Genomic DNA, 27846 nt, shown 5'->3' with positions numbered 1-27846 from the left:
ATCTTTGACCAACTCTCTTATTTGAGGACCAACAAATATTCCTTGTTTAATTTTTCCTTCACTTACATTCGGAAATTTCTGCCTGATGTACAAAAATCTGGGACTATTCTTCTTCACAGCTTTTACAAAATTTTTCATTAGTCCTAGCCTAATATGGAGAGGGAGTAAAATCATTTTTTTGGGTTCATCTAAGAGCTCATGAATAATATTTTTCCCATTTGGAGTTAAGTTGTCTCGTTCCTTCCACTCTTTGGTAACATAATGTTTATCCCTAGCTCGGTTGTCCCATTCGAAAAGAAAACACATGTACGTAGTATTGCTAAACAAAATAGCTATAACTTTCAAATCACCACATATGGTTTATTCTATAAATATTTTTACATTTACTATTGAAATAAAGCTTCGAAAATGCCCTGTTTATAATACATTCATACCAATTAATAATATTATAATATCAGCAGTGAAGCGCTTCTAACTGATAAAAGTAATTTGTGAAAAATCAATTCCCGGGGAATTTCTGTACACGCTTAAAATAAATGAAGAAATGTAGTATACCACATGACAACAAACACTTTAAAATTCGGTCATATTCAGTCAAATTATTTGTAATCACCTACAAAAAATAGGTGATTATGACCTACAATTTTGTGTAGGCATAATATAACTTACTTTAACTTATTTAACCTATATTAACTTAAATTGACTTAAATTTAAATAAGTTAATAAACCTATATTAACTTATTTTAACTTATTTAACTTATTATTAGGTTACTACCTAATAATAAGTTACCTCTAACTATTCTGCTATATTTAATCCCGTAGACCTGCTGTAGCTTCAAATTTGATCCAACATTTCTTCCTCGGTGTGCGCACATCTAGGGTATCACGTGGTGAATATGAGAGGATCCTCTTATAATACGATCATTAATCCAACCTATCTACATACTCGAACCAACTCCGTCGATGCTCTCAATTCTTGAATTCAAACTACGAGTATAAACCCCAAGTGAGACATCTAATATCTTCATTCCTTAGACGGTCTCCTCCAGTGACCCTAACATCCTTTTTATAAACTCCATCATAGCGGCTTGCAATTGGCTTACATCTATTGTTACTGGAATCCACGTTTCATTACCATAAAGTCTAGCAGGAACTGCCATCATCTTGTAAAATTTGAATATTATAATCGTTTTTTTGTTTTTTGATATGGCATCAAACATACGGTTACAAGTTATTATCTTATTGCTTACATCTATTTCTTCAGTATATGTATTAAAACAGCCTAATAATTTAAAAATCTCCACCTGCTCCACACTACAATTATTCACCATCATCTTACACCCTCTGGGATATTTACTAATGAAAGCCATCGATTTGGTCTTTGAAGAGGAAATTTCCATATTATAAGTATCAGAAACCTGTGACAACTTATACAAGGCAATATGAAGAGTATATTCATTGTCTGATATAATTCCAAGGTCATCAGCATACATAAGGGAAAGTATAAAATTATCTTCAAACTATTCTTCAGTAAGATCTGCGATCGTCAAATTCTTCTTCCATTTTCTTATGAAATCGTCTACGTAGAAATTAAATAAATACCGTGTCGTGGCGTACTATACCATTGTCGCACTCTGTCTATTGATTCATTTAGAATGGTTTCATCTTTTACCTCTCTTTTTTTCTGTTTAGCCTCCGGAACCACCGTAAAGTATTACTTCACAGGATGAATTAGGATCATAAGTGTGAATGTAAATGAAGTAGTCTTGTGCAGTCTCAGTTCGACCATACCTGAGATGTGTGGTTAATTGAATGAAACCCAACCGTCAAAGAACACCGGTTTTCACGATTTTTACCTGGATACAAATTTTTTTGACGCGATAAATATTCTCCAAGACCTCAATCAATCGCAGTGAAACACTCCTACGTTCCATTATTCCCCATAGTTTATTCCTAAGGACTTTATCAAATGCCTTCACATAATCCAAAAGTCCATATGTGTTTTAGAGTTAATTTTTTTTGTAATTAAAAATTTTAATTTAGTATTTCTAAAAAAAAAGCAAGTGCAAACATTTATATGTGTGTGTGTGTTGGTTATATATTTATCTTTTATATTGATAGAATATGCTGATGCCTTGAAATTTCTTTATATTCTACGCCCACCACTTGATCTCAACATCCATTTTTACCTCTTATACCTGCTGTTAACAAACATTATAATGTTAATAATCTGTTTTCTTTAACCGTTTTTATCCTACGTCTTAAAATCTTTTCATTACATATTTACCTATTCGCATAATTTTAATTACCTTTCTGTTACACTACGTCTCACAAGCATCTATTCGTATTCTTTCTTTTTTTAATGTCTTTTGTTCATGATTCAATATTACAAACGGTACATTCTACAGAAATAATTTTTAGTAATTTCTTATTAAGTTTTAAATCTTCATTTAATACTAGCAGATTTCTTTTCATATAACTTCTCCCAGAGTTTGCAAATCTACTTTAAATATATATATCCTAAAAGTAAAATGAGAAATTATTTTTTTGTTCAGTTATAAATATTTTTCTGTAAACGTGTCACATAAAAAGAGTACTTCTAAATTCAGTTTAATTTAGTTACATAAAAAAATATACAAATCGTGTTATTAAAAATAATTAAGTGTTAGACAAATTCCCGAAATTAATTAATTAAAAACTTATTTGTATAGTTAATAGAAAAGTATCAAGTACCAATTTCTTTGAGTAGAATATAAAATCGGCAAGTACACGAACTAAAATAGAATATTCCAAATCGGTTCAAATGGCATGCAACTGAAATGGTAGGGCGCAAATAGCACGTTGCACTACCAGTTAAAGCTTAATTCCATGGAAGGTTTCCAGAAGTAAAAGTTTCAAATGCAGTTTAACATCCTACAGGCGATGTATTTATGAATTTGTTTGTATTTTATTTACCCAATTCTAATTTTTGTATATAATATTATTATTAAAAATAGCGATCATGAAGTTTAAATGCCAAAAAACATTTATTGTTACAAAAAAATATCCCTGAATGTACAGAAATTTAAACACGAAATCTGTACTTTAGGTCATTAAGATAATAAAACTGGCAGCGACTATAAATAAAAAGAAATACTTAAATTACATAACCACTACAAGGAAGGTTGTGTAATGTATACTTCAAGTTCGTATTAAATGTTTTTATCACAAAAGTAATGATTGACATTAAACATCAATGACACATAATACACTTCACTTAAAGGACTTAAAACACAATAAAGTACAAACAACATTAACGAATAATGTTTTCACAAATACATTTCTAATAACGCTTTCAAATTAATGAAATTTACCTAAAATTATAATGCATACTTAAATAACTTATAAAAATAAATTCGAATCAAATATTTAAGTTGAAAGCAAATGTTTGTTGATTCATTTCATTAATTCAACAACCTTGCCAAAAATTAAGTCGTACGTACGGAGAAGTTGTACTGTTTTAAATTTTACTTCTGTAAAACAATAGATAATTTATTAATATTATCAATTATCATCATCATCATTATTATTATTCTTATTATCATCTTTAACAAATTTAACACGGAAGAAAGTTACTGTAAAATAAAACGGATGGCACAGAATCGACCAGAATGGAGGGCGGCCATGTGAAAACCTGCCTTTGGGCAGAACACTTATTATTATTAACACATAAAAAAAAAACAATTTCATACAAAAGTACTTCTAAAAATATAACAATTTTTTAATGGAACTACAGTTTTGAATAAATTGAATATATATATATATAATTTGAATAAATAAACGCCGGTTGAACAAAACAACCGCATTTAGGACCTCCCACACGGTCCGACAACGCGTCTATGGTAATAGTACAGTAGATGGGATAATGTACCGCGACAAGAGGTCGCAGTTAGAAGTCAGTCGCCAATTATTTAGCCATCCATTCCCATCCTGCGAATCAACTAAGCTTTCCAAAGTTTACGGAATAAAACCTACGTTTCTATTTTCAATGTCTATCTTCTTCTACTTTCTATTAGTTAAACCTGGAAATTTTAATAATACATGGCCCATCAACCTCTTTCGCTTCTTTACAAGATCTGATACAAGTTCTCAGTTCTCCCAATTGTACAGATCTCTTCATTTTGAATTTTATCAATCCAATTAAAGTGCTACAACACATTTTTAAAAAAAATATATTTCTTAATCTTAAACTTCTTTTTTTATGAAAGCTCTCTTATATTGTGCCAATCCGCCATTGATCACCACCATACTCAGTCCGTGGATTGTAATTTTACAACCTAAATAACAAAACTTTCCTGTTCTTTTGTATTGTGTTTCTTCAACTTAATATTTAATTCTTCATTTTCAATTTTTCACCCGCAATTGATTTTGTATTACTGATACTTATTTTTAAACAGAAGTACTTTACTAGCAACAAGTCTATTAACACTGAGTATTTCTTCTAAATTATCTTTCTTTTCTACCAAAACAACAACTTCATCAGTAAATCTTTGCAGCTTTACTTTTTCTCCTCGAAATCAAAAGGAATTTAAAAAATTTAATTAAATTTCTATTAAAAAAAATTGTTTTTTCATTTAAATTAAAAGATACTAATTTAAAAAAAATATATAAGTTAAAATATAGTGTTATCGATACAAGATTAAAAAAGAAAAAAATATATATTTATAAATCTGACCTTGTATCCTACAAAAATAGTGACCTTTAAATTAATAAAAATATATTTATAATAAAATACGGCAACGATAAATTGTTATTTCTGAAAAATATATATATATATACATATATCTTTTTTGCGTAAATTCGGTTAAAATATTAAGATAAATAAGTATTTGTAATGGCAATCGCTCACGATATATTTAGATTAAATTTTAATACAAAAGTTCCACATACAAAATATTAAAGTTCAAATTTTTTATACAATCTACTAATATTAATATGCTACAAGTGACTAACAAAGCTTCTGACTGAAATAAAAATATTAATTGTATTCATTATAAAGAAATAATAATATTCAAACTATTCAAATATAGGTTAATTATTATATAAAAATTACTTTACTTAGGTTTATTATTCTTTGTAAGACTGCCGTAGGATTCTTGTTATCTTGAGAATATTGTTACACTAAATTCGGATGTGACTTTCATCTCTTGTCACATCGGTGTACAATTTTACTGTATTTATAAAGCACATTTATTTGAACTCAAAATTTAATAACATTTTTACTTCCTTCTACGAGATAAAGGAAGTATTGTGATCGCGAAAAATTTCGGTTTCCAAATTTCAACGGAAATATCCATTTTGACCATACCTGAATCCATTTTTGACTAGTTTTGGCATGATGTCTGTACGTACGTACGTATCTCGTATAACTCAAAAACGATTAACCGTAGGATGTTGAAATTTTGGATTTAGGACTATTGTAACACCTAGTTGTGCACCTCCCCCCCTTTTGATTGCAATAGATTGAACCAAAAGTTTCCAAAAAAGCCTAAATTCCAAAACAATTTGGATTTTCGACTTTTTCTTAAGTGCAGTAATAAGCCCTCATTGAGAGCTTTTCAATGATATATCATAAGTGGTACTTATTTTTATTAGTTCCAGTGTTATAGCCAAATAAAATTTTAATAATGATATATTTGGATCTTAGGGGAAGGCACATCGGTTAGAATCAGACATCATCTCCTTTTTTTTCACTTTTTTTTTCATCTAAATATATTGATTTATTAATAATTATTAACCTCTCATTGTAAAAATTTTAACGATGAATAATAATTCAATAAAAAAAAATAAAAAATCAAAAAAAAAAAAAAAAAATGTGTAAATGTAGTTAATGGCGTACAAGGAAGTTATATGTTGTTGACATTAGGTCAACAACACATAACACATTTTATTTTTAATATATTTTATAAATACTCTTAGGAAATCTGTGAAATAAACTGATAAACACTTGGTTCAAATTTGTCCTGATTTGATATTTTTCACACACAACAGAACTAATATTTCTTTAAACACGCGCGCGCGCAAACACACACATAAACAAAGAAGGCAACTGTAATTGTGAGTTAGTTTGTAGTTGCGAAAATAATAATATAAATTATAAACCTATTTAAAAAAATGATGATCTCAATTCAATCCATTGTTACATTTTTATTCTCAAGTTTTGATTTTCCAAATGCATGTTTTTTAAAGCAATTTTCTCTGTTTGTTCCGTTATAGATTTCTTCCAGATAATAATTTTTTTCTTTTTTTAAATTTTATGACTACATATACAACTTGAGGTTTTTTTATTGGCATAATTACTTAATATTAGACTGTTGAATTGATTGTCTTTACATGTAAATAACCAAAACTCATTATGTTATTGAAAATATTTTGAATCATATACTTAAAGAAAATCAGTTATAAAACATGAGGTAAAAAAAAAAATTATTTATATTCCCACTATCCAGAACGTATCCCTCCGTATTAGCCTCTTTACGTCATTTCTTTTTTTTTTAACTACATATACTTTTGCCTTTTACTTTACAAATCTTTCCTTTTGAAGTACCTTTATCATACGAGCAGTGTTTTAAATAAAAAATGAAAACGTTAAAATAAAATAACTAAAAAAAACGCAGTTAAATAACAAATAAAATAATTTACCATTCATTTATCTTTAAATTTCGGCATTCTTCAAATTTATATCGGATTCAGGATTAGAAAATTGAAAAGATCTTATTTAGGACCGATTTCATAAAATTGAAATTTAGAATTCGTTAATGGCTAGTATTCGTTAATACTGGAACATCTGGTGACAAAATTGATTAAATTATACCTTATGCGTACGCATAATCTCATAAGCGTACGCGTATATCTCACATACACATCTACAATGGAGTAAGTGAATCGATCCGAAAGAGGTTTATTTCACTAATCTTTTATATATATAAAAATGAATTTTTGTCCCGTATGCGTTACTATATCATACATTCGATTCCGATGTAAGTTTGGCGAGTTATTGTTCGCACGCCCACAAAGGTTTCTAAATTAGTTTGACTCGCCAGGTGGCGCTAAGGATCGAGATATTTCATGAACTTATTTATAGACTGATTTAGCTCATATTCAGAATATATATTAGTTATGTGAAAAGAACACGTTTTGCAAAAAATGGACCCGCTAAGTGGTGCTGGAGTCGAGATATTAAAAAAAATTGTGTTTAAGGTCCGATTGGACTCATATTTAGAATTTATAGTACTTACGTGAAAAAAAATATTTTTACAAAAAATGGAGCCGCTAGGTGCGCTAGGGTTGAGATATTTAGAAAAATTGTATTTATGGACCGATTTGGCTCATATGCAGAATATGTATTAGTTATGTGAAAAGAAAGGTTTTTTGCAAAACTAAACCCGCTAGGTGGCACGATATTTTCGAAACAAACAAATATACAGACTTTCTTCTTCTATATATATAAAAGGCAATATTCGTATGTGTGTCCGGTATAGATGAAAAAACTACTGGACCGATTTACTCGCGGGAAAAAGGAAAAGGAAATAAAGGGGAAAAGGAAGATTTTAAAGTTTATCAAACTTTCAATCTAATTTATACATATATTCAAATCTAGCAAAAGCGAAGCATTGCCGGGTCAGCTAATTCAATAATCGAACTTGATCCATCTAAGTACGAAATTAAAATGTAAATAACACGACAGTTACCTTACTTTTTCATAACCTTTACAATAGCGCTTTCGTAGCAACCCACATCTTCAGTGGTAATTTTCATTTTATATATATATATATATATATATATATATATATATATATATACACTGTATATACACACATATATGTATATATGTGTGTATGTATATATATATATATATATACATACACACACACAAACCACAATAACCAATTCTACATTAAACTTTTGGTATTTGTATTTGTCACACAATTCATAAAAACAAAATTCCTTTAAAATTCCAGGAAGAGTTATTTTTATTTTTATAACAGTAGATGTTTGATCTATAGTTTAATTTCTATTATATTCCTAAAACCTATGTAATATACAGAATTAATAACAAAAATTAATACAAAATACTTTTCAGAATCTGCTGAATTATAGATTTTTCCAAAATGTCATAGAGGTAATAATAAGAAATTATTAGTGTTTTTTTTTTTGGTTTTACCTTATACCGAAGTTTTTGTACATTACTTTTAAAAATATTTAGTTTCATAAGAAAAGAAAAACAGCAAGTCATGTAATTACAATGTTTAGTAAAAACAGAATAAGTTTAACTTTATTGTAGTGTACATCATTCCTAAAAAAAGCATTAGAAAAAATATATTTTTGATGATTATATTTGTAACCGCTTTCTTTAAGTGGAAAAGAATCTTTTGAATTTAGAAAAGAATTGTAAAATTCTGTGTAAGAAGATAATAAAAAAAGGAACGATGTAAGATAAAATGAATAATTCTGAGTTCATAAAAGATACAAAGAAAAATGATCTCATCCGTAATAAAATTAGATTCTCATTTAATTTTAATTTCCCAAGTTTGATAGAGTACAATTGTTTTTTTTTTTATTTTCTCTTGTCATATAATCGCAATAACAAATTTCTTATTCTACATTCTCGACTGACTGTTTTGTTTGTTGAAATATTGGTCTTTCTTTACAGAATTCACTGTTTGTAGTTAGTTCCTTTAACATACAAATTATAAACAACTATGGATGCCTTAACGATTATTGAACACGTCAAATTGTTATTTTTCCACGATTGCTACATTTCTTTAATTTTTAAAAAATCTCTTTACCTAATAATTTATCTGCCATTATTCAACCGACATTATTTTCAACTTTTTCCAGTATTAAAACATTTATCAAAAGCCTTTATTATTTTTCAATGATTCACTCTTATAAATCGTTATGCATCATACACAGTATACACGCGTTATGTTTTTTTATTTATAATTTTTTCTAGATCTGTATCGTTTTACATTTGATTTCTTTCCTACTATACCAGTACTTTATAAATTTACTATAATTTATCTAAAATTATTTTCTTTAACAAGCTACGACAAAAGTATCCAACATATCTGTATTTATTTATATAATTTATTTATATTATATAAATAAATAAATAGTATGTTCGAGCGCTTTCGGGTTAGTAATCCATCCTCAGGAATATCGATGTGTTATAATTATAATTATTTACTTCACATATAATTAATTAAACCTAACTTGAATTTTAAAAACAAAAATTATAAATATAACAACTGATCGTCAAAGGTAGAATAATATCGACGTTATCCGTCATGTCAGTATGAAGGTCTCAACTGTTATCTAACAATTGAGTTTGATAACAACTGTGACCTTCACACTGACATAACGGATAACGTTGACATTATTTTACCTTTGACGATCGATTGCTATATTTATACGAGGCATATTCATAAAGTAAATGGCGTCGGCTTATATTTAAATATTAGCGGTTTTGAACACAGTTTCATGCATGCAGGGCCATCTATCGGCTATTTACGAAGACATTGCAGTTGTTGCTTTTATTCTATAGTCGTTTGCCTGCCGGTGAATGCAGATCGAAGTGTCTGCGAGAATCGTTTCTCCCGCCAGTTGTGAAGTGCACGCTGTGATTCGACTTTTGTGTGCAAAAGGATCTTCAGCTGCTGAAATTCATCGGGTGTTGTACCTACTGTATGGACCTACAGTAATTAGTGAAGAAAAGGTTAGACAATGGTATCGAGACTTTAAAAAATGGCCGCACAAATGTCCATGACAAAGAGCGGAGTGGCAGGTTTAGTATTCGAACCGACGAAATCGTTTAACGTACCTCTTCTCTACACGACTGTCACAAAAAAACTCGGATATCACAAATTGTGTGCAAGGTGGGTACCGAAAATGCTCACCGACCAACACAAAGAGCAAAGAATGTGCAGTGGACTAGCGTTTTTGGACCGCTATCGGCAAGATGGAGATGATTTGTTTCCTACATTGTTAGGGCGACGAGACGTGGATATCCTACACCATCGCAGAATCGAAACAACATTCAATGCAGTGGCCCCATTCAAGTTCTCCAAAACTGAAAAAGTTCAAGCAATTTCCGTACTCGAGTCGAAAAATGTTGGCTACAGTTTTTTGGGGACGAAAAGGCGTAATTTTGGATGATTTCATGGAACATGGATCAACAATTACAGCCGTCATGTACTGCGAAACGCTCACCAAACTGAGACGAGCGATCCAAAATCGACGACACGGGAAGCTGTCATCCGGCGTAATCCTCCTTCACGATAACGCGCGTCCTTACGCCGCTGTCATAACCAATAAGATTCAAGATTTTCATCGGGAACTTCTTGACCACCCTCCATACAGTTCCGACCTTGCACCTAGCGATTACTTCCTCTTCTTGCATTTGAAAAATTGGCTTGGTGGACAACGGTTTGAAAACGACGAGGAACTCAAGATTGCCGTTGTCAACTGGTTCAATTCGCAGGCGGCGAACTTCTATGCAGAGGGGTTAAAGAAACTGGTGCAGCGTTATGAAAAGTGCGTAGAACTGAATGGAGATAATGTGGAAAAGTGAAGTAGGTATGTAGTAAACTAAATTATAAATAAAAACCTTTTCTCATGAGTTAATTTTTTTTAATGACCAAACGGCCCTTACTTTATGAATATGCCTCGTAATTTTTGTTTTTAAAATTCGTTAGTTTAATTAACGATATGTGAAGTAAATAATTATAATTATAAAATTATAACACATCAATGTTCCTGAGGATGGATTACTAATCCGAAAGCGCTCGAAATTACTATTAAAGATAAATTAATTATCGATAAATACCAACGGGTCATGATTAATAAAATTAATATCGGTATTATATTTTATGAACAAGAAAAGATTTATTCAGCTATCTTTTCTGTAGTAATGGATATATCAGTCAGGAGAAAGAAGTAAACCAAAAGAAAGATTATTAAGAAAAACAGGTCCGGGTATTTTAAATTATGACTATTATATTTATAATCACAAATAAGCCAACTTATGACACCATAACAATACACCGACATAAATACTTATTTTACTACTCACGTAATATTTTCTACTTCTTGACCTACCTAATTAGATGAAAATGAAAAACGCAAAACAATATTTATAGAGACAATATCGTTTAGTATTGAAAATAAACCCACAATTAAGGCTCATGTTAAGCTTATGACTAATCCTAATTTAAATAAATTACAATACAATTACATGCTGCTTTAAATATAGGTTACTCTAATAAAAATTTTGTGTATGTATGTGTAAGTGAGAGGGAGGAAAGCACAATCTAATTTGCATTAATAAAGCTGATCATGACTACAATGAAGGTTGTTTAGCGTACTATATTTACATCAATTTATGTATTTGAGGAATATGAATTATAAATTGTTAAAAATTATATAGATTCAATTATAATACAATTTACGTTTATTTCTAATGTAATTATTTTAAATTACAATAACTATTGTCAAAATAATTAAATTAAACTAGATGCAAAGATTACAATTATTTAATGTTTAAGAACTTTTACATATTTCTAAAAAAAAAAAATTAAATATGAATTAATAATAAAATACTATAAAATTATACCTAAACTAATTAATAACTTTTCAATGAACCGAATGCCGAATGAAATAAGTTTATTAACAAATGAACTTATGAATTTTAAATAAAATTACAAATCTAAGTTTATTAACCCAATAATTTGAAAATAACTGTATTTATTTACGACTTTTGTAAGCTAGCAGTGTAAATTACGGTAAATTTATTCGTACAATATTTGTTATTAGGTGAATGTATTAAGACTTAATACATCAAAACCAAGAACTTAACAGTATTTTATACAACCAGTTTTTCGTGAAATAACATCGTCATTAAATAAATCACTAACTGCAACAAATAGCTGGTTGGTTCTCAAGAATGAAGTATAGAAAATATAATGAAATTTTTTTTTTTAATTTCATTTATCGAAATTGTATAAATTATTCTCAAAATGTCGAGAATTCAGTAAAACGTTTATTATAATTTAATCAATTTTAGTTTTTTATATCCAAGTCACGTTATGATTTTTATATTGTCTTGTGATATTAATGAGTCTACAAAAATATCTGTCGTAGGTTGATGATTACGTAATCGTTCATAATGAATTTAACAATATAAAATCAGAGTATACCTTATTAGAAGATGAATTCTATTTTTAACCAAGAAATTTTTTCATTTATTTAGATGAATGTTTTTTTATCATTATAATAATCTTGAGAAAGAATTAAGACATACATTTTAAATGAATCTTGAAAAACTTTCATAAATTTAAAAAAAATTTCAAAATCAAGTTTCTTTCTTCTTTTCGGAACAATGTAATGTTAGGATGTATTTCAGTAAGCATTTCAGGGAACAACAGTTTGAAAAAAACAATTTCCTTACGAAATATTATTTTTTTTACATTTTGACAAAAGGTTTCTTCCGGGCAATAAATTCTTTCCTGGAAGTACAAAAAAATTCAGTTTGTGTTGTAATAATAATAAAAAACCAAAATTTTAGTAAAAAAAAAAAAATATTTTTACGTAACTGGTTTTTTACGAAGAGGCAAATGTTTCGTGCTTTGATTTAAAATTATCAATAGCAAATACAGGTTATATAAGAGGTTTATTTCTGAAGACGGTGCTATGAACGAAAAGCTTTCTAAATCAAAAAAATCAGAAAGCTTGAATTTTTTTTGATGAATAATAATTTTTACAAATTTCCAGCAGATAATAAATATATACAGATAAAAAAAATTACATAAATATAACTCTCTCTTTTTTCCTGTTTAGTATCCGGTAACTACCGTTCAGATAATACTTCAGAGGATGATATGTATGAGTGTGAATGAAGTGTAGTCTTGTACATTCTCAGTTCGACCATTCCTGAGATGTGTGGTTAATTGAAAATCCAACCACCAAAGAACACCGGTATCCACGATCTAGCATTCAAATCCGTGAAAAAATAACTGGCTTTACTAGGACTTGAACGCTGGATAACTGGAATTTTATTATATACTATTATATTACAAATCTAGTACACACAATATATATCACCGATCAACTTAAATTAACTACAAAGATATTAAGGATTTTTTTTAAACTGAACAAATTAAAATTTCGCTAACTAAAGTTTAATATTTATTTATCTTTTTACTATATTTTACAGTGAATTTTTAAATTATTTATTATTTTTTTAATACAGTCAATGATGTGTAATCTGTTCGTATAAAAATAAATTCATTGTTAACTGGCTGTTTTGACTTAGAATACATGTATCAATAAATTGTATTTGTTACACATTAAAATTAGTTCACACGGTGGTGTAGTCTTCCAACTTCCAAATGTTTTATTATTATCAAGAACATTTATATTTTCTAAATTTTCGTGGATTTTTAGTTTTCTTTCTTATATTCTGCTACATTATTTAACTCTTTTATAAATTATGCGAGTGTTCGTATTTTTTTGCAATACGACGTTGGGTGTATACAAAGGTAATTTTAGAATAATCTAATTAAAAGTACTTTTAGCTTGAATTTATTAAGTACATGCCTAAATTAATACATAAGTGTATACATATATGTAAATACATAAATATGCCTTAAGTATTTAAAATTTTTTTTGTATATCAGTATTCTTATTTATTTTGTTTCTTTTTTAATTTAGAAAAAACAAACATCCAAAACCGAATGATTCGTTAACTATATTAAAGATGTTGGACCAATTCGGTTTTTATTTTTTATACAGAATGTTTCACGAAGTTCTCCCAAGACTTTCATAACCTATACTACTCGTGAAAGTAATGGAAAAGCCCATAAAAATATACGTCCGAAAATATTTCGTTTGCGAGTTACGAATAGTGAAAGATTTCGGTCGGATTTCAGCTACCCCGGTGAAATGAAGTCATACTGAAATTTTTAGAACGTAAAGGGCAGAATTAGTGATCTCATATATTTTTTGTCCTGAGAAATCGAATAAAATATGACCCAGAATCGTATCTAAAGGTTTTTAAAAATCTGGGGTGCAAATCAATAAATTGGGGTAAAAACCCCTTGTTTTTCATGTATGACGTAAAATAAGTTTGTTAAATGGGTAATAAACACATAAAACCTTTAAAAAAAACTTGTAGAGAATTTAATTCTGAACAAAATGGTGTATGACAAGTCGAATAAACCAAAGAAATATGATAAAAAATAGGAGTTTTTTACTCCAATTTATTGGTTTTCACTCCAGATTTCTCAAAACCTAATGCAGATAATATTCTGGAACCTATTTTTTTCGGGTCAAACACCATAAGAAATCACTAATTAATAAATCACAAAAACTGTTTCTAAATAAAATTCGAATTTTTTTTTTGTTTTATTCAACTTATCGTACACCATTTTGTTCAGAATTAAATTCTCTGCAAGTTTTATTTAGACGTATTACGTTTTTATAAAAACAATTACCCCAATTTATTGGTTTTCATCCCAGATTTCTCAAAATTTACTGCAGATACGATTTTTGCGTCTATTTTATTAGATTTTTCAGGTCAAAAAGCATAAGACATTACTAATTCTACTCCTTAATTAACATCCTAAATATTTCATTAAGGCATAATTTCACTAGGAAAGCTGAAATTCGAGCGAACTCGTAATCGAAGCACTTAAGGAGATATGTTTATACGAATCTTTTCTGTTATTTTCAGAAGTAGAATAGGTTATGAAAGTCCCACGAGAATTTCATGATTCAGTCTGTATATATAAACAAATAAATGTAATAAACACATGCAACTGTTTTCTTCACGGTTAAGTTTAAAGAAAGTTTACTTGTTACTAATAATTTGGATATTTCACAAATATTTTAGATTGATAGTGTATAAACTGATTTCTATTACAAATAAAAGAATTATCCATTTATGTTCCAAACCGCGCCGCTTAATTATTTTATTAATACATTTTATCTTGAAGAGGTTTTTTATTTTTAATAAATTATTTTCTTTTAAAAATTAAACCACACGACTCAATGTTTTATTCTTTATTATATTATATATTTAATTAATTACGATGATCTCAAGAAAAATACACTTATAATACAAGAATTCAAAAGTTAAGTTACAATAGTCTACGTGACGGTGTGTAAAATAACACACTGGGTGCCGCTGATGCGGCGATTCTTTTGAAAAAAATAACATTATTATTAAAAGAATGCGGCTGTATGCTCATACTATCCGTGACGTCATTAACCTGGCCTCCCCGTACTACCGTGGAACAGCTGGTCATTAAATACAAGAAGAGACCAGTGACCGTTGTAGAGGACTACATTGTTAGGTTAAGCGAAGAGTAATTTTACTGGGCTAACTTTGAAAGAACAAAGGGAACAAAGAAAAGTATATAAAGAAAGACAGATCGGATAATTTTGTTTTGTTTTTATCTGTTTTCAAACGTTTTTACTTCAAATCAGGAAACGATTTTTCATTAATTTAAATAATAATAAAAAAATGTAAACAAACAAAATTCGAATAAATACTCTTTAAAACAATTTTGAAACAAATTACTTAGACCAAATCAAATTCAGGAAATATTTTGTCCACCTTATTAGGACTCTTTTTCTTAGTTTAAATTTTTGAGTTACTTTTCCAGTGTTGTAGTATATACTCGTATAAAAAGAAATAATTTGTTCCTTTTACAAAATTCCAAATGTGTGCATCCGTGTATTTTCATTACGTGCGCGCCCATAAGTAAAAATTAACTTGATGGAGTTAAGTACCAAAATTAATATTACGCAATTTAAAAAAAGTCTATAAAAGCCTCCAGCACTACAAATTTTATCACACACGAATATTTTTTTATAATTTTACTGCCAATTTATCGACTAGAATTAAAAAAAAAAATCATTTTTCTTTTCATATGAGATATGTTATCAAGTTGAAAAAAATTTTCAATAACCTTATCAGTTGTTATAAATCTTGGCGTGGAAGTAATAAAACCCCTTTCTTCTCAGCAACAGTAGTACTATAAAAGATTATTTTTTCCTTTCCTATCTATCAATTTTATATATATTTTTTTTTTTACATTTTTTCTGTGAATGAGGCGTTATCATCATGGTATTAATTTCAAATAGTATTCAGATGTTTGAAAAAGATTCCCAAGTTTATGAATTTTACAAACATCTTACTATTTCAACAGACTTGAAATACTTCTATTTATACGTTTTTTTTTAATAGAGCGTTATTATAGTAAATATATTTTTACCTCAGTCTTAAATTCAATTATATATTACGATCACAGGTTATACAATTTATGACACTTAAGGTCTGTTCAGTATTTCTTTATAAAGAAGGTTCTTTATTTATTTGAATATTTGTTGTTATTGAAAACTAATTTACTTCCTATTTTTTTTCTTACATAAAAAATGAATTAATATTTAAACAAAAATGTTTTAATTTACTAGAGAACCGATATTAATAATATTTTTGATTAGAATTTTAAAAAGAAATAATAAAATTATACTTTCATTGATAATTTGGTCCTAATATTGTGAAAATTCTACATTATCGGAAAATTATTCGTTGCTAATTGTAGAACTCGACTACAGAGCAGTATTAACCATACATTATACAAGAATTGAAGCGATGGTTATAAAAGAGAACGGAATCACTGTATCTTAACAAGCATGTACTTATTTTCATTAGAAAAGAAATATTCCACGTGTAATATTGAAGAGAGAAATTTTATTATTTAATTGCGGAATAACAGATTTTGTCTGAATTTATATTCCAGTTTTTTTAAGTTTAAATAACTACTGTTTTAAAGTGAGCTTGTATTGTGAATAGGCTGGAAATACAGATAAAAGTGAACATTTTTTTTTCTTCTATTATTTATTTTAAAAGAGTAAAATAAAAACAAAATAAACCTTAGTATAAAAATAAAACATTCTACGGATGGCATCACTCTTATTATTGTTGTCATCGTGCATAAGCTGGGTCATCACTTCCTACATACCCGGAGGGCGGAGGTGTTCTAATACCGGGGTCATTATCCAATTGTAAAGATTGGTTAAACACTCTTGACTGCACTGTGTCTATAAGAAACAAATAACTGTTTACGCGCAAACTGTTTCGACATTAACGTTGGTATTCTTCAAGGTATTTTAAATCTGTTATCTTTACTTTAATAAGAAAAAAGAAGGTCATTAACCCGATAAACACCGTTAACCTTTGTTTAAAAATCAAACATTCCTAAAGAAAATTAGTTTATTCAGTTTAAAACTAGGTTAACGTTTTGTACAGTACATAATAAAATAAACAATTATAAGAGAAATTTCGCGAAGTACTTATCAATCTAAATACATATATACTTGTATATACAAATGAGGAGGGAAACGGTTTCAATTTGCTTTTTCATCAAATCTGACATACGGTTGCGCTTAAGCATGCGAAGCCCAAAAAAAGCAAGGAATATTGATGTTCAGATCTATAAGAGATAATCTGACTCGCTTCATTACAAAGGCGCCTAATAAATCATTACGCAAAAATAAAAAAATGACAACTGTGACATTAAATGTTACGTGTGGTCGAGTTCTAATATATATTTGAAATATACTGAAACGTTTTCATAAACTCTAGATAAAAATTCCCTTGTTAAATTTTACGTTTGTTGATTGCCTTTAAAATGTTTCATATACTTTTAATTAAAATAATTTTACGTAAACACATCCCGTTTTTTAAGCTCTGCATCTCGAATGTTTTTCTTCAGATGATTGTAACTTGTAAAATTTGTAACCAGTTTTTTTAAATTTTAAAACTTAATTTCTTACAGCGTTTAAAATGAATTTTATTCATTAAACTCAAATTATTAAATTTTTTATTTTCCCTTTTTTTATGCTTTTTCTAAAGATATATTTCTGCAAATAAAACTTTTAGAGGTATAGGAAACACTGTGTTACCATAGTTATGAATTAAAAACATACATTAAATATTAAAATGAAGTTATGATAATGACAGTTTTAATTACAATGTGTTTTTTTTTACAATTAATTACTGACGTGGCTAAAAGGTGTTCAGCTTGCCGGACTTCTCATATGTATTAACAATTGACCAAACAGATTTGGGAACATTGAGTTCCGTTCCCCAATACGTCAAATTATTTAATAATAAATTAGAACATTCTATTAAAAAAAAATCCTGTTCATCATCGCTTCATTTTAATAATTAATTTAAAATACTGAATTCGTAACTGAACCCAACCAATACGACGTGCCCCGTATTTTAATTACGAGGTGTTGCATGACATCATAAAAATCATACAAAATGGAAAATACAACAATTAAAAATTTGAGATTCTGTAAGTGCAAATAAAACATTTTAACGAATCTTGCTTACTAATTTAACCCAACTTCATTAAGAATTTCGTGAGGTCTAGAGTCAAAGTTAGGATTTCAATACAGCTAACAGCTCCTGTTTCTGATTTACCTAAAACGTCTCGCGCTAAAAAATAGTCAACAAAAATCATAATAGTCAAGGTAAAAATAATAATTAAACTGAATAGGACTATTTTATAAAAATTAACAATTTCCAACATATTTATTCTCAAACTAAACCGCACAGAGTATTTTATTACGTAGTAATATAGGATGTATCTGAGGTTCTTTATAGCCATACGAAAAACTAAGACAGATAGTATAAGCCCAAAAATTAATGAGCTCATTCATTATGTTTATAATTACAGAAAACTTCTTTATTCAGTAGGCAGAATCTTAAATTTATGCAGATTTAAGTACAGTACGAGCCTAAACTTTTTACCTCGTACTCTGTGAATGATATAAACAGGAAGCGCGTTTAAATTATCCAAATATTTACTGAAAATGTTTTTATTTACTATAATTTATAAAAATTAAACATTTAATATATTTACAAAAATAATTTATTTATTTTTAAATTAATGAACCAGAAACCAGCTATAACAAGATACTGAAATTGAAAATGTAGCACTTATAACACACAACTAAAAAATGCTGGCGAATTATTGCATGATTTTCCGGCTACACCGGTTAAGACATACAAAAAAATATATACTTTTATTACGGCATTGAGAATGGCCTTTGTTTTTCCTGGAAAAATATTATTAATTCATCTTGCAGTTTCAATAACCGGGTTAACACTTTTCCCCGCGATAATCATCTGACTTCTGTATGGAAAAGAATAGATTTTTTCTTTCATTTCATTTCTAAGAGATTTTTCCCAGTTATCTCGCATAGTTTAGCAAATAGCCTATTCTGTAACGATCGATTTTTAATAAAATTAACCATTTTTATAGCTTTACAAAGAATCTGTTTGAGATATTCTGGCATATTTTTTTGTAGAAAGAACATGTCTGTGAAGGAAGCAGTGCGTACATTCCGTCCTTGGTAAAAGACGATCTTTTAATTTTTTTTCAGAAATTCATTGGTTTTCCTGATATCGCCCTTGCACAATCACATACTATATACTGTAGTACTTGTTGTCCAGTCCATGTTATACGTTTTAGTAGCTTATTAAAAACATCAAAAATACAAGGTCCTGTTTTGCACGACAAAATAATGATTTGCAAAAAACATATTTTCTTTGATTGATCTGTCCCTATTGTATTCACATTCACAAAAACATAACTGAGAAATGTTTGCCATACCTGTGGATTCATCAAATTGAATACTAAAAAATTAACTTGAACTCACTTGCTGAATTATCGGATCGAGAAAATCGGCAGCCATGTAATCGATTTGCCTTCATACAGTTTCGTTGGAAAGTGGAATTTTTTTCAATCTTTTAGGTTCTTCCACGCCTATTAAAATACAGACCATACCAATTGGAGCAGGCAATATGAGGTGTTCTGCGATTGTATGGAGTTTGGGCATCGTAGCTACTCAAAATCTTACGAGATAAGATGCTTCAAGTGTACTTTTATCAGTACGACTTGATTTGCAAACAGAAGCTTGTGGATTTCTCAAAGTATATAATTTTCTTTCGAAAAATTCCAAGGATGTTTAGTTTCCAAGTGTCGAATCAATTTTGATGACTTCATGCTTTCATCGAAGAGAACTTGAAAGTGAACAACATACTATGGCTTTCCATCCAATGAGATAAAACCTTAATTTAAACAACTGTCGTCTTTTTTTTACCAATCCATTCATTGGATGCAGATGACTCATTTCGTTTTTTTCAAAAATTTATCCATTGTACATAAGAATCTAACTGAAAAAATCCCTTTTGGCACGCCAGAAGGCGGAGGTAGATTTCACCGGTGTTAAGTAGGAGATAAAAAAGATTTTCACCTTAAAGTTAAGAAAAACTTCAAATTTACTCAATAAGACTATGGTTGCGTGTGAAAAAAGTTTCACATGTTTAGCATACGACAAGCCGGCTTCTTACAATTACAACAACATTTTGGTCATCCCGTAAGGGTTGATCATATCAAAAATTGTTCCAGACAAAAGTTTTAGGTAATTTTTAGAGGATTAACGACCACTTTAAATCGATTCGATATTGTACCTATTAAGGGAGGTATGATTTTTTGTCTTCAAAACCCATTTTTTCCATCCTCTTGGCCAATGGTTGGTGATCTCAAAAAACTTTACTTAGATATATTTTAGGCTCTTATCCAAATAATAGTAGGAACTTTAAACGAATTCGATATTTTACTTAATAGGAAAATTATAGCGATATTTTGTTTTTTTTTCAAAACAGCGCTCCCACTTCCACTACCATGGTTCAATTTTTCCCATTAACAAACTCGAGCGAGATTTTGAGTCGTTATATTTTATGTATCAATTTCAAAGTGATTAGCGCAAAATTCCGGCAGTTATCGTAATATATATATATATATATGTATATAAATAAACTTTTCAACTGACGGTGGTTTTGGGATCTAGAGGATGTGAAACGCGAAGATATATCGCAATTTTTCGGAAGTTGAATCATGGTACCCATTACAATCGGTAGCTTTCTTATGAAATCTACCTAAAACAGTAACACCGTTTGACCCCGCACTAAAACACCGAAACCTCAATTATTGATATTTTAAATGAAATTACGCTTTTAAAAACCTAAATAAAGGCAGAGACGCACGCTTCGTATTCAAAACCCAACTCACGTTCTGTTATCAATTACGTCTCTTTTATCTTTTATACTGCTGAGAGCATGACGTGTTAAATGTGTATGCATATTCGAACATGACGCTCTTACAACGAATACTATGCAAGCAGACCAAATTACAAGGACCACGTACACATCAAGTTGTAACCAGTAAATTGTTCATGATTGCGCACTTCATATATGCATGTTCATACCCGTCGTTCTCAACTAATAAATAAATAAACAGCTTTAACTAGGTTTCATTGTTTGCGATTGGGGGGGGGGGGGTCGCGAAATATTCATTATATACTTTTTTTTAATTTTTAATGTCGTGGAGCAAAAAAAGTTGAGTCACTAGTCTAAATGAACTAGTTCAATCCTAAAAGGTAAAGATTTACCAAAAAAAAAAAAAGGATACCCAGTTTTTGTCATGATCACCATACTCCACCTTATATATATATATATATACTATTCTAGCTATACTCGCCTGGAAAGTAAAAATGACAAACGACCAGTAAGAAACAACTGTACTAACTGGATTGGACGATAAATCAAAGCTCTTCATTTGCATTTCTCTCTCCATTTTTCAACAAATACCTCTTTCAGTTCATTACTTCTTTTCAATCATCCTCCATAATAACCCTCTTCTACACTCCTTGGTCTATCTCTTTATTTTATTCTCATCGGTTTTCATCTTTTGATTCGCTAGACACGTTCAAATTCAATGAAACCACTTAATATTCTCTAAAATGATTTTTTATCCATAATTCCTTGTGATTGCTTATGTTACTTCTTTTATATTTTTGATTAATTTTATTTCATTCGGTTGTACCTGTCATCGAAGATAATATTAATACAAAATTTCATATATCCTTCCATTTACTATAATATTATCCATCCAAAGTATCAATCCTTTCCCACCTAGAAAAAAATTTATACATTGTGATTGATAACATAAATTAATGTAACTAAATAGTTTTTCAGAGCGTGCGGTAATGTTGTATGAAGGCTAGACCGAGGTTTGGTAACATATCATTAATTCCAACGGATTCTTGACATCTGTCTTCTGAATATACTGTATAAACATAAAAATATTACGGATACGTTTATTTATTTTCTACAAAAAAAGAAAAAAACAACCTTATTAAAATGCATAACAAGGAAAAGAATTAGACCTTGACATGATGATGCAATTTTAAAAGCAGCAAAAATAACAAATAAAATGATATTAAAATGAATTGAAGGAAATGCGTCTGTCTGTATGGTAAGAGTAACATTTAGACCAATCAGTTGCATAAGATGCGTCTGGTCACGTTTGGTAATAATAATAAAAATAATAATAATCAATGGGCAAGTAACGAACCGACAATTCAGAAAGTAGTGGAGGCAGAAACGAGAACCCCTTCTTTACTATAAATGTATTATTTACCGCTTGTATAACCTACTAGTCAAAAGGATATGTCAGTCATCTTCCAGCCTCTTTCCATTACGATTTTGCATCCATCTCGCTTTCTTACACTCAAACTCCACATCGTAACATGCCACCCACTTGTATAATCTCCCAGTAACTGATGATATACTACGAATATATTTTTATAACATTCAATAGATAATCACCTCAGACGAGATATGTGGATGAAAGAATAAAATGGTAACATGAAATGTATCAAATGCTAAAAAAAAAAAAAATAACCCTTTCTGACATGCTTTCCGAATTACGCAATACATAGCACATCAAGTCAACTTTTTTAAATGTTTTTTTAATTGTTAAAGTAGCTGGTATCTTATACAGTAATCTTTTTAACTGTATTTTTTTCTCTCAACTTATTAGTTAAAAGTACACCCAACTCCTGATTATCTATAATAATGACTGGGAGAGGATCAAAGAAATACCAAAAATTAAATCAAACATTAAAAATCATATTGGATAAATACTTAATACAGCTCGAATGTAAAAGAAGAATAATAAAAACATAGGTAAAATAGTTTGGTATACCATTCATTTCTTTTTTTAAATAAAACGGGAATATTTTTTAATCGAACTTCATAGTTTTCATAAAATCACATGTCTTCCCGACTATGGTAGCTGATCAGACCCACAGTGCGGAACACTTTGTAGTATATCGTATACAGTTCCTAATCTTTGATTTCCTCATCACTACCATTGCTGTCCTCGTTTTCTTTACCCTGCTGCCTAAATGATCTTAATGAATTTCTCCTCGCCGATCGCCGTCTTAAATCCCTAGCAATTTTCACTGAATTTCAACTATTATTAATGATATTTTTTTTAACATCTTCACCACCAGGAACATCATATTCCATTTTAACCAGCTCGATCGAAGAAATTTCTACTGCAGATTCAGGCTTCCGCTTTTCTTTATTTTTGAGAATACTGGGTTAAATTTTTTCTATGCCTCAGTAAAATTAAATATCCAAAATAAGGATTTCATGTTACGAATAAAAACGTACGGAAAAATTAAATTCTACAGTAAATTTTAGATAAAATTTAAAAACATATACACATAAAAAAATAATACTTGCATTATGTACTCGTAGGCGCGTACATTAATCTGAAAATTTACCAAACAAAACTTTTCGAAAAATAAAATCGGATTTTTTCAATGCAAATCTGCATTGTATTCAATGAAATAATTTAATGTACGAATAAAACGGAATTATTATAATATTATGCATGGGATTTCTGTGTTGATGCCATTTTAAACGTTGTCCAACATTTACCCGTCTTTATAATTACAAATATTGCTTTTTAAACTGTTATGCTGTATTTTTAATAAAAATTATATCGATAAAAAGAAAATAGATAATCAGTCATTTTAGTTTCTCAGTAAATATCAACTTAATACGAAAACATTGATAAAATATAAAAAAAAAAGACGTTTTGAGTGCTGGGCGAGATGGTAAATTGTAATTCTTACTAATGTATTATTATCATCATCTAGAACTTCACATGGAGTAACTTCTTGAAAATTGAAAGCTGCAAACATAAAATGGTAACCGTCTAACTTACATTCAATAAAATTATTTCTAAGGATTTTATTATCGAAGTTAAACATTTTTTGACATTCAAGGCTAATAACTCCACACCAGTCAATGGCATCTAAAAATTATTTAAAAAAATGAAAATGTATAATACGACTTTATCGTTTTATTTTAATGTTACCTTACAATAATATAATTAAAAAATCACTTTAAGAGCTTGAGTCGCACCTAAAAACTTTTTTCTATTTGACTAAACGTATCTAATTAATATATTTGTCAAACTAAATATATACAAAAAATAATAATTACGTAGTGTACAACCTAATTAGGTTAAGGAACCAAACATTTGATGTTTGTTTTTAGGTGAAAAAAAAACCTAACTCAAAATTCTTAGCCGAAGGGACCTCTCTAATACAACCTAGTTTTTATATAGGAGAGTTGGCGTGACTGTGGAATATAAATTGATCAATCAACGTACGTTTGATTGATTTGCCTAAATGTACACGCTTTAAATACACAGTTCATAATCTAACTTTTAGCTAAAAAATATATAAATTTGTTTCAGGTGTGAAGGAATAACGTGATTGGAGGATTTAAGAAAGAAAAGACAACCAACAAACACGTAAGTTAATAATAATACTAAAAAGAAACCCACAAAAACCTCACAATAATCTATTAGTCGTAATAAGTAAATTTAATATAAGTGAAAATTTGTGTGTTATTCACATGCGTAACATTCATAACACTTGTAAATAAAAAATGTAGTAATAACTATAATTGAACCGTAAAACTGACCCGGTCCGCTCGTCGAATAAACTGTTACACAGTACAATTGATAAATAATCTATGTAAATAATAATAATAAGCAATTAGAATTTTTTTTAAATACGCTGTTTATTTATTTTTAAATAAAATTTTAATAACGCGAATTAATACTCTTGATTAAATTAAATCGCATAATTTTATACAAGATTAAATTATGTTTGTTAGCAATTACTTTCTTTGTTACAAATTTCAATTCTTGTTAACCATATTTCAAAGTAAATGCAGCACGATACTTCATTCTTCATGTTCTACAATCATAAATGACACATTGCGCAAAATACGACATAAATATGTCGTAGGGTAGATGACCAAAGAAGCATATAGACATATTTCTTAATGTATTTCTTGGCAACTACAATAATAACGTTAAAACTTTCTAGAAATAAATTTCCTAGATCTAAATTTTAAGGAGGACATAAACAAATATAAAATATAGTTTATTTAAATATATTCTGACATAAATGTTCTTTTAAAAATATAAATACATTTTAAAGAATTCTACCCGACAAAAGTATTAATTATTTTTCAAAAATTTAGATTTATCGAGTAAACATTTTTTTTGAGGACTAAAATTTACATTTTACGCTACAAAATAACTAATTTTAAATCTAATCTAAGATAAAAAAAAAAAATCGTAAATAATAAAATCATATTGGAATTTATGATCGTGCAAAAACTCTTAATTGCATGATGTTATGATGCATGATCTTCCCACACCTTTTTTTTCTTAAATACATTCTAATGTAATATGCAAGAGCTTCGAACAACATTCATCACGTGTATTTTCAGTACAAGTATTGTGCATTCATCCAGTATTAATTCCGATCAAGCAAATGTTAGCATTCAAGTTAAAAAGACGTGCAACATTCTGGTTCTACGAGTTGTATTCTCCCACGATATCATAAGTAGAATAAAAAGTAATTAATTCTAAGGTTTCTTGTTCTATTATTGAAAGTAATTACATGAAAGAAGGTATAAGACAAACGATAATGATTAGAATGCAAGAAACGTTTTTAAAGATTAAAAAAATATAATTCAGAAAAAATTTAATTACTACTAATATGTAAGAACATTTAACGTGTAATTCATATCCCTTTACATATCACCGTATTTAAAAAGAAAAACATAATTATTTATTTTTAATGTAATTAAAACAAAAATATAAAAAAAAGTAAATCAAACGAAACGTTCGACTTTGAGAATTTATGAATAATTTTTAGACCTCTCTATAAATAACCAGTATGTAATATTTGTAATTGTACAAAAAATGTAATAATAAACCAAACTCCCCCCTCAACGTAATAAGAATATTATTCTTAAATTAAAATAATTATTACTAAATTAACAAATACCTAACACCTTGATGATGAAGAGAGATTTAAAGCCGACCCAAAAAATAATGAAACATAAGAAATAATCTTATTTATGTTAATATCAAACAGCAGTTCCCGGTTCGGATTGACAGAGGTTTTCTTTTACCAAAAGAAAAAATTAACAAATTAAAAGATTAATCCAAGAAAACTAGCACGTACAAAGAATCAAAATAAAATTAAACTTTATAGGTGGCCTTTAAATATTTTTGATAAAACGAAGATGTTTAAAAATCGTAAATATAATCAACAAAAAATTTCGAATTTGTTATTAATTAGATTCAAGAAAGGCAAACATCTAAATGTAATAATAAAAAAAAAAAAAACAAGAAGAATTTATCGAACGGAAAATCACGAAATGCTTTCATTTCTACCATTTTTAAAAACCTACAAGTAATTTAAAAATGTTTTTTCCAGTTTTACAAACAAGCCGAGTGTTAGTACGATTACAAAAATACATTCGGATGATAATGATGTTCGGTTTTACCAATCATATTATTCGGTTAAAATGATAATTCAAGATTGTTCCGTTTACTACCTAGCTTGTCAATCCCTTTGTTTTTCTTAAGTAGTAATTTTCTTGATTGATATTTCCGAATTCAAATCCATCTTATCTTTATTATAAATTCTATAATGTATGTTTTTTAAAAAAGAAGGAACTCATATCTAAATAAAATTATTGTACGGTTATTAAAAAAAATGTACAACAAATTAATATTACTTTATAAATAAAATTTTAAAACTGAAAACATGAAATTATTTAATATTTTCAATGTAATCTATGGGAAATAATCGATGTTTGACAACGTAAAAAAATCCCTTCAAATAGTAATTATTTTATTCCTTTTTATTAACAAGAAGCTTGACCCTGACAGTAATTTTTAGTAGTGAAAGTACTGAAATATAGTATCAAAATAATTTTAAAGCAACAAATAAACGTCGTAAACTTTTGCATATTGTTCATTTATTTGCTTTTCCTCGTAACACACACAATCTTTCTCTCTCTCTCTCTCTCGTTCCTCCAACTTCACAAATTCTCTTCAACCCAAAATTTGCCTATTATCAAACGATTCTAATACTTTAATTAAATTTTTACTGTAAGTAAAATGAATACGTTTTGTAAAGAATTCTTTGTTAAAAGATAAAAGCCCCCATCGTTTCGTTCATTAATTTATTTACGGATATTATTTTAGCGCTAGTTAACTACTTTTAAAAGCCATTGAGAACTTATCATATGTCATTTTATCTGCGTAACCAGCATAAATTATCTAATTTAACCGTAAAAAATGTAACTACCTTCAACTAATTATCTAAATATTGATACAGCATAATATATTTCACTTACAACGAGTACAGCTGAATTATGAGAGATATGATAGAATACGTTTTTAATTACTATTTTATTTAAAATATTTTCTTTGTAACTTCAATTTTTTTTTTCATGGATGTTTTTTTTTTTAATGGGAAATTTATTAGCTT

The 27846-nt window shown here is 28.5% G+C and overlaps 1 protein-coding gene across 3 annotated transcripts in view; it reads left to right on the top strand.

Annotated features, from left to right (window-relative positions):
• Positions 1-27846, top strand: part of Prip (aquaporin prip) — a 169789-nt gene that overhangs the window by 46356 nt on the left and 95587 nt on the right. For all 3 annotated transcript variants that reach the window (XM_075371005.1, XM_075371003.1, XM_075371004.1), the window contains exon 2: positions 24738-24794. The gene's annotated coding sequence lies outside the window, so the exon portion shown is untranslated. The remainder of the gene's footprint in view (positions 1-24737; positions 24795-27846) is intronic.

The sequence above is a fragment of the Lycorma delicatula genome, chromosome 7 (genome assembly GCF_047948215.1).
Source record: "Lycorma delicatula isolate Av1 chromosome 7, ASM4794821v1, whole genome shotgun sequence".
NCBI lineage: Eukaryota > Metazoa > Arthropoda > Insecta > Hemiptera > Fulgoridae > Lycorma > Lycorma delicatula.
The sequence above is the reverse complement of the archived record's forward strand: the minus strand, read 5'-3'. Positions and strand labels throughout refer to the sequence as shown.